This window comes from Chrysemys picta, chromosome 5 (assembly GCF_011386835.1).
Source record: "Chrysemys picta bellii isolate R12L10 chromosome 5, ASM1138683v2, whole genome shotgun sequence".
Lineage (NCBI taxonomy): Eukaryota > Metazoa > Chordata > Testudines > Emydidae > Chrysemys > Chrysemys picta.
This window is the reverse complement of record NC_088795.1, coordinates 100,134,040-100,142,215: the sequence shown is the minus strand read 5'-3', so window position 1 is coordinate 100,142,215 and position 8,176 is coordinate 100,134,040. Positions and strand designations below refer to the sequence as shown.

The window sequence follows — 8,176 nt, the reverse complement described above, 5'->3', positions numbered from 1 at the left end:
TTAAGGTGGTAATAGTCATCCTCATCACAAGCCAGGAAATAGCACACATGAAATAATGTGCTCAAGTATGGGCACCTCAGTACCAGAAAGATACAGATAATTTGGAAGAGAGCAACAAAAAGGTCTGGATAGATTGACGAGGAGGAAATCAAATAACTACATAAGTTATAGTTTAGCCCAATGACATCTAAGGAGGGAGAAAGAGGAATTGTATAGGCTGGTATAATGGGGTCTGAGCAGAAGTAATGGAATTAAATTAATGAAAAAATAGGCTTATATGAAGAAAAAATTCCTGACAGTGAGATCTCTTTCAATTATTGAGTAGTCTTCTATAGAAAGCAGTGAAAGTACCATCCCTTGAAGCATTTAAATCTTCACTAGAAAAGCACTAGCAACCTGTCATTGATTTAAGATAACCTAAACATCACTCTTCCATCTGTAAGTTTCAATAAAGAAAACCACACCAAATAGAGGCAAAAGTTTATTTTATATACTATATTTCAGAGGCCATTTCTGGAAGGTTTGAAGTTATTATTACAACTAAACATGTCAGCCCTAAAGACTCAAAAAAATCAAGGCTTTTCCTGGATTTTTTGTAATCTGATGACAGAAGCAGTAGAAATAAATATTTCAAGTTTATCCAACTAGATATAAAAATTTCAAATAGGCTCAGCCATTCAAAAACTAATGTTCACAATTGTTCCTATTAAATCTGAACTGCTAGGTACAGTGTAATGACTAGAGAAGCAATTTCAGAAAGCTGCTGGAGGGAAGAGCCATATAAATGTAAGAGATGGAGGTTATGAAGTATTAACATGATGCTAAATTGCTGCATATCATATTTGCAATGGGCAGTTTACAATCTGTTCATCCTGATGGATTTAGCACAAGGGAGTTAGAAGCCCTGGCTCTGCAATTTCAGCCTCTTGCTGGTAATTTATGGCTAAATTGTACCCACAAATAATGTGTAAGCACAGAATGAGTTTGGTACCCTGATCAGCCCAAACAGCTCCACTACACTCAGAGGAACAGTAATAAATGGAAAGTAAGGAAAAGTTGCAGGAGATAATGAGTCTGAATACTAATGACCTAAGCTGGTGCAAAAATAGGATTGCAATCTATCAGGTAGTACCAAATCCATTTGGTGCTGCGAATGAGTTGTTTTAAAAAATTGGTTTTATAGTTTGGAGCCAAATCTGCACTATTTATCCACATTTTTCCCTTAACCCATTAAGATCCTGCAGTCTTTGTGCATGCAAAACTATCATTGACTTCACTGCAAAAGTCCATTGTGTTCACATAGAGCTTCAAGATTTAGCCCGTGATGTATGACCCTTCTTGCTTATTCAGCAGCAGCCAGAGAATACACCTTTAAGGATCATTGTCACCTATGACATTCACATTACACAAACTAACATCCATGGTCCATCAAAATATACATATTTTTCCATTTAAAATGGTCTCATGTTTTCACAGAGAATACAAATTGAGTTTCTTCTCAGCTGGAAAGAAAAAATATAGCAAGTATAATCTCTCAACTTTGTGAGTAAGTATAAATCCTGAATGAACCCAAAATAGATATGAAATCTATAGTCTTCCACTGAGGTTGATGCTACAGCACCATATCAGTTTATCCATTGTTCATATTTTAATAGAGTGGTTTTGATGAATATAAAATCCTGTTAACTGAGGTTCCTGGCATTCTTAGGAATAAAAGGTGGCTAAGGTAGCCAGGAAGGATGTATTGGAAATGAAGATGGCTTCTTTCATGGTGTATCGATTATGTTTCATACTGGAATGCCTGAAACTGAAGAAGAAACTATTATCAGATAAAAGGAATGTGGGAGAAAAAGGAGAGCCATTTCTCATTTACTTTGTTTAGTGGATCCCCTTATAAAGTATTTAATAAATGTAGTTTTCTTATAACTTTCACTGTACTGAATTTTCCTTTTTATCACAAAAGAAAAAAAATTCTAATGAAAAAACAGTCAAAATGAAGGACATGCTTCAGACAGGAGCAAGATCAATAGCCCAGGATACCCAATGTAAAGGGCATACAGTGGTCACTACCCACCAACAGGCCTGTACCTCACTGCTCTTTCCTGGCTAATGAGATTCTGCACATGAAAATTTCCCTCACCCAAATAGTGAAAAAAGATTTGTGTGTGTCTGCTCAGTTGTGGTTTTTTATGACAAGTCAACCCCAGAATCCTTTATGTTGACTGCCAAGATAGCTCCTCGATGCATCACTGCAGCTGGTGCCGAGGATGCTTGGGGTATTTTTGAGAATTAATAGATGTCTACTGGAGGTGAGTGAGCACAACCGGGGACACCCTTTTGAAAGAGGAAATGACAGAAAAATGGGACCAAATCAACTAGTGAGAGGAAAGGAGCAGCAAACAAGTGAAAGATTGAAGAAGGAATCAAATCCCATCCTTATCTAGAATGCCAGCATACCAAGGGACAGGCTTGTCAATAATTAAACGAGGGCAGCCATTTCCTCATTCTCAAATGAAAGAAAGTCTAATATTCAATGAGTGAGGTGTCACAGCCAGACTTTGGGAAGCTGGGCTGCAGAAAATTATCCAGACCTGATAACTAGTCCTTATCTCTAATGGGGCAAAGGAGAACTCCGTATCTGAGCAATACAAAACTCTGACAATGTCCAGAACTAAATCAAGTCCATCTTTAGCGCTGAGACGTATTTCATATTCCCACCTTGAGTGACAAAGCAAAAGGTGGCCTGCCTCCCATTCTGGCAGTTAACCTGTTTGGGCTCCCATCTAGAGTGTCTTTCTCTCTGTCCTTATTTTTCATTCACATTACCCCATAGGAGCTTTTGGTAAAAAGTGTTTCTGAGGATGGGGATTCGTATTGGCTGAAGCAGCTGCTGAGGTGAGCTAAAAAATGACAAATATAAGCAGGACAGAATGCATCCAAAATTGGTGCCAGCTAATGGAAGGTAGCAATTTTTAACTGTTTATGTAGTGCCCATTGCAGCCAAATCTGGTGCTCCTGCAACCAAAGCAATGTAAAGACTAAATCCTTCTTTTAACAGCTTCTAAATTTCTGATGGATCCTAAGATGTGGAGGAAAGTACATTGTGCTGTGTGTGTTTTAAGCAGAAGCAGCTAGTTGTGCCAAATATTCTGAAACATACTCAGCAATTTGTGATGCCACAAGCCATATTACACTAACAGACATAATGGATTTTAAAACTTAATGTACATATTAAATCTATAATGAGGCAAAAAGGGCAGAAAATAACTTTTCCACTCTGATATTTAGAAAATAAATATGTAACTGATTTGCCTGTAATGCATTCATTACAATATTTGGGGCCATATGCTGCTGAATCTATGTCCAGAAAGTTGTATACAGCAATCGAGGGCACACATTGCAAAAATGGCTAATTGGCATATTAAATGCTACAGAGACTAAAAGTCACTGCATTCAGTCTCACCAACCCACCACATTTAACTATAGTATTATACAGATATAGCAAAGCAGAACAAAATCTGTATCCCAGAGTATAACTGGCATTATATATTTGAAGGAAAATCAAAGGGTCCCCATTAACTTAAAAATCATATTTTTGTCTGAATATTTTGCCTATTTTTTACAAATAAACATTTAAGATTCCTAAAACAGACAAACATTATTTTTGTCTCCTCCCCTATTACCAGCATATTTCGTTTTTACATTTGTGATTTATCAGCTTCACTGTTGCACCTGTATAATGAATTAGTCATTTTTTCCTACTGTTTGAGTGAGTCTTTACTCAGAGGTAAGGAAGCTGTGATTTTAAAACCACAACCACAAAAACTGACAGGGAAACTGAGGCAGGAGTCTACTTGAAACTATTTTAATTCACTTTATTGTTAGTTGCCTATTCTATTAGTGTTCTTATACTGAGCCTATAATCATGGTATCTGAATGCTTTCCAGTAATGCAGGAGGGGCCTGATCCAAAGCCCACTGACGACAATTGAAAGACTCCTGTTGATTTCAGTGGGCTTTAGATCACGCCCAACACAGCTAGATTGCAAGGATCCCTTTAAAAAAAGAAGATGACAAAGAAGATGATCAAAATTAAATAGAATGGGGTTTGGGATTTTATGTAGCTCCTTTCAGTTAATTGTCCAAAAATGACTTCTGCCCTACCACACCTGCAAGGCTCTGCTCCCTCAAGCTACCATTATATTTTACATAAGGGAAAGAATCAGGTTCTCTTTTCTGATTATCTTTGCTATAGGAAGTTTAATCTTTCGTATAACCACATCCTCCTTTTGTTAGTTACAGCATAGTTAAGGGTGACAATCTTAGACCTCCATCCTGCAAACTGAACAGTATCAGATCCTTAGATTGTAACTCCTTGGGAGAGTGACCTGTCTTATTTGACTGTGAAGCCCATGGCACGATATAAATAATAAATTACAATGAAACTTTGTCCATATCCAAGTGACCTCAAAGCACTTTGCAATGTAAAGTACTGATGGTGCCAGAATTATGTAGGAAAAAAGAATAAACTTTAATGTGTGCCCACAGTAGCCCTCATACAGCCTTGGACATTAGTCTACTTTATTAAAAGAACAAATATTGGACAGGACACTGGGGTTATCCCCTCCTGTCCTTGGAGCTTTTGTTGCCAAAGAGACAGATGCAGTAAATAAAACATGTTCAGTAATATTGATTTATTTGGTGTGAATTTAATCTAGCAACAACTAGGAAAATGAGTGTGCACATTTTTTTATAAAAGGCATCTCTGTATCCAGCTGACTTTAGGATATTGCTCTTTTCAGAGGTGAAAGTGTAGGATTTCATTCGTGAATTGTCTGTTTCCTGCAGGGGTCAGCAATGTGTCCGTACATGGACACAAATGTCCATGGTAAAAATATTGAGATTTGTGGTAATTTTTTAAAAAATTGAATGACTGAATGACATAACCCCCCCCCCCCACACACACACACACACACACACACACACGTCTGTCACTAAGTACAGTAATTTTGTCATGTGTCCACCACGCAACAGGGTGTTGCTGACCCTTGGTTTCATGTCTGGTTCTAATTTCCCAAATGATATTTTCTTTTTAAATGTTTTTTTCTGATATGCCTTTTCCATGATCTTTCTGACAACATGCTGCTGCTTCCCCTTACGTGGGCTGGGACAGAGGCCCAACACACTGACATGGGGATGCTGTAACAGTTCCACCATATGCTATATCTATCTGTGTTCTTATACTGTATAGGTCACCACAGAGATTAGGGAGACTGGCAACTTGCAGTCAGTTTGTGGTGATTCCACATAGTCCAGGCTCTGTGGGTTAAGAGAGGACATTTTAGGGGCAGGAAAGGGATAGAGTTTGGGAGAAGTCATTCCCCGGGCATATAAAATATATGGAGATATACCTATCTCATAGAACTGGAAGGGACCCTGAAAGGTCATCAAGTCCAGCCCCCTGCTTTCACTAGCAGGACCAGGTACTGATTTTGCCCCAGGTTGCCCCCTCAAGGATTGAGCTCACAACCCTGGGTTTAACAGGCCAATGCGCAAACCACTGAGCTATCCCTCCCCCCAGGACTCAAGGTGTCTGCTCAGTTGAAATCTTCTGTGTTACTATATGGGAGATCAGGCTCCACACTTCCAGATTGAGCCATGAAAAACAAAGTCATCTCCCCAAATCTCTTAGACTTTACAGTAGACTGTCCAGTGAATGGGTTTTTCACGGAACAGGATGGTCTGACTCATAGTTAGTTGCCCTCTTTTATCTATTATTTCAGCAATTCTTTGTCTCTTATTCTCTTTTGAATGGCCAGAAACGGAAACATACCTGGATCACGTGCCCCTTCCTATACATTAGTCCTCTCGTGGTCCCAAGTACTGTGGTCAGTAATTGAAGCTGATAGTCTGACTTTGGTAAACTGATTTTGTGTTATCCTTCTGGTACAGGATGTCTCAAAATGGGGGTCATGAGGTTATTACATGAGGGGTTGTGAGCTGTCAGCCTCCACCCCAAACCCCATTTCACCTCCAGCATTTATAATAGTGTTAAAGTTAAAAACACATTTTATATATTTAAGGGGAGGTGGGTTTCATTCAGGCTTGCTGTGTGAAGGGTCACCAATACAAAAGTTTGAGAACCACTATTCTGGTATGTTCTGGTATTTGAGGTTCCAAGATTCCTGCACTCTTCTCAGCTTCCTGCTTTTCTTTTCATTGTAATGGTGAGGGGCAGGGATTATTTGCTGCTGACCAAAATAGGAGTGGCAGACCAAAATACAAGTCATCTCATAGTCACTAACAACAATAGGTACTTGCAGGGCTTTAAAGTTCTGGATAGTCTCTCTTTGTTTTAGTTTCCCCACCTTTTAAATTAGGGATAAACAATACTGTCACAGGTTGGACTGGGCCCTCTAAGAGGGAACTAGTTCAGTCCACCTGTGCCTCATTAACAGTCTTTATGGGTCCTGATAGAGGGCAGCTGATCTCTAGAAAGAGCCAGACGGGAACAGGAAACAGCAGCAGGGGAACAACTGCTTCCTATGGACCTCTCTCAGCCCAGTGAGGTAATGGAAAGTGCCACATAGAGGTGGGTGAAGGGTTACTGCAGGAAGCAACTAGAGGCCCAGAACCACAGGCCTGAAGTAAGGAGGGCAGAAACTGCAGGCCAGGGAGATTTTTATTTTGATGTAGGTTGGAAGAGACTTTATATCAAGTTTATTAAGGCTAATATAGTAGAACCCTGTGGTGTTTAGATGCTGCTTGTAATTATTAGAACTGGAAGCACTGGTTGTTGGGAGTCTGAAAGGACAGGAAACACGAAGGAGGGGGGAGGAGGCTGGGAGAGTTACAGAGTGTGCAGCTACAGCTTGGAGAAGAGACTTGCACTGTAAATAAAGTTCTGTTGAAGTTGTTAATACTTTGCCTGGTGGATACAACAAACCCCACCAAGGGAAATCTTGTCTTACAGCCTTAGATGGTGTGGCAGTCTTAAGGGGGCCTGAGAGAGAATGGGAAACTGAGGCAGACCTGCATTGTCATATGCAGAAGGAGGTGCTACAAGGCAGGCATGCCCTTTTACAAATCGCTATTAAAGTGTTCTGAAGAGAACGTTCTCAACATGTGGGATGCTTGGCCTGTATTTTTCCTGGGTGCTGGTAGGGAGTTTAATGAATGGTAGCAATATTACATGAAAGGTAGGGGTGACCTCCAGCCACAACAGTCAGATAATATGGTGAGGAGTGTCCTGAAATACCACACAAAGACTGGATGAACTGTAATGGAAACTTAGGACACAGATACACATAGAAAAGCTGCAGTGCTGGAAGCTGATGAACCTTTATTAAACCATTTGTTACCAGTTGAGTTAACTTCAGTCAGACATGCTGGTTGTATTCAGCATGTCAGCAGAGCTAAACACTGCATAATAGGCCTCATACAAAGCCTACTGAAGACAATGGAAAGACTCCCATAGTCTTCAATGGGCTTTGGATCAAACCCTTCTGCTAGGTGTTTTGGACAGTAATAAAAGCCAGCTTCAGATGAAAATTTAAAAAGAGCATGATTTGCCAAATTTGTTTCCCACCTTAGTAAGTGACAGTCAGATATTGTTTAAGATAAAATCAGAGAGATACTCCGCTCTGAATACATTTAACAAAGAAAAAAGAAAGCAGGGAGATTACCAACAGCAGTAACAAATGAGAAGCCAGGAACAGTGCATATATACAAAAAAAAGAAGGGGCATAGATTTAGCAGTAAATCTACAGTATTTACCCAGTAGGTCTCTCCTCCCTAGAAAGGAAAGAAATCATTTCAACAGACATTGCCACTGTGTGTGTGATAAGTTTGTGTCATTGGCTACTGAGCTGTCCCTAACTATTAGCAAGACAAATACTTCACACCAGGGCATTAGCAGGATCTGAATTCAGCAACAAGACTGGGGGTTCATGACACGAACCAGACATTCATCTCTCTCTCTTTCCTCCAGCTTACTGTTGGTACCACAGATAGCTACATCTTCACTGTTGTTATGGGGGATGTTGAATAGGCACACTTCCCCTCTCAACACTATTTGGCATTTGCTGTGAATAAATTTTACCCTGAGTTACACCATATACATGCACTGAAGCCTCTGCTACCTGGAAATAAGAGCAGGATAGCTGCCTTTCATAGAG

The 8,176-nt window shown here is 39.8% G+C and overlaps 1 protein-coding gene across 2 annotated transcripts in view; it reads right to left on the bottom strand.

Annotated features, from left to right (window-relative positions):
- Positions 1–468: 468 nt before the first annotated feature.
- Positions 469–8,176, bottom strand: part of TMEM156 (transmembrane protein 156) — a 33,876-nt gene continuing 26,168 nt past the window's right edge. For both annotated transcript variants that reach the window (XM_042843435.2, XM_005286344.4), the window contains exon 7: positions 469–1,807. The gene's annotated coding sequence lies outside the window, so the exon portion shown is untranslated. The remainder of the gene's footprint in view (positions 1,808–8,176) is intronic.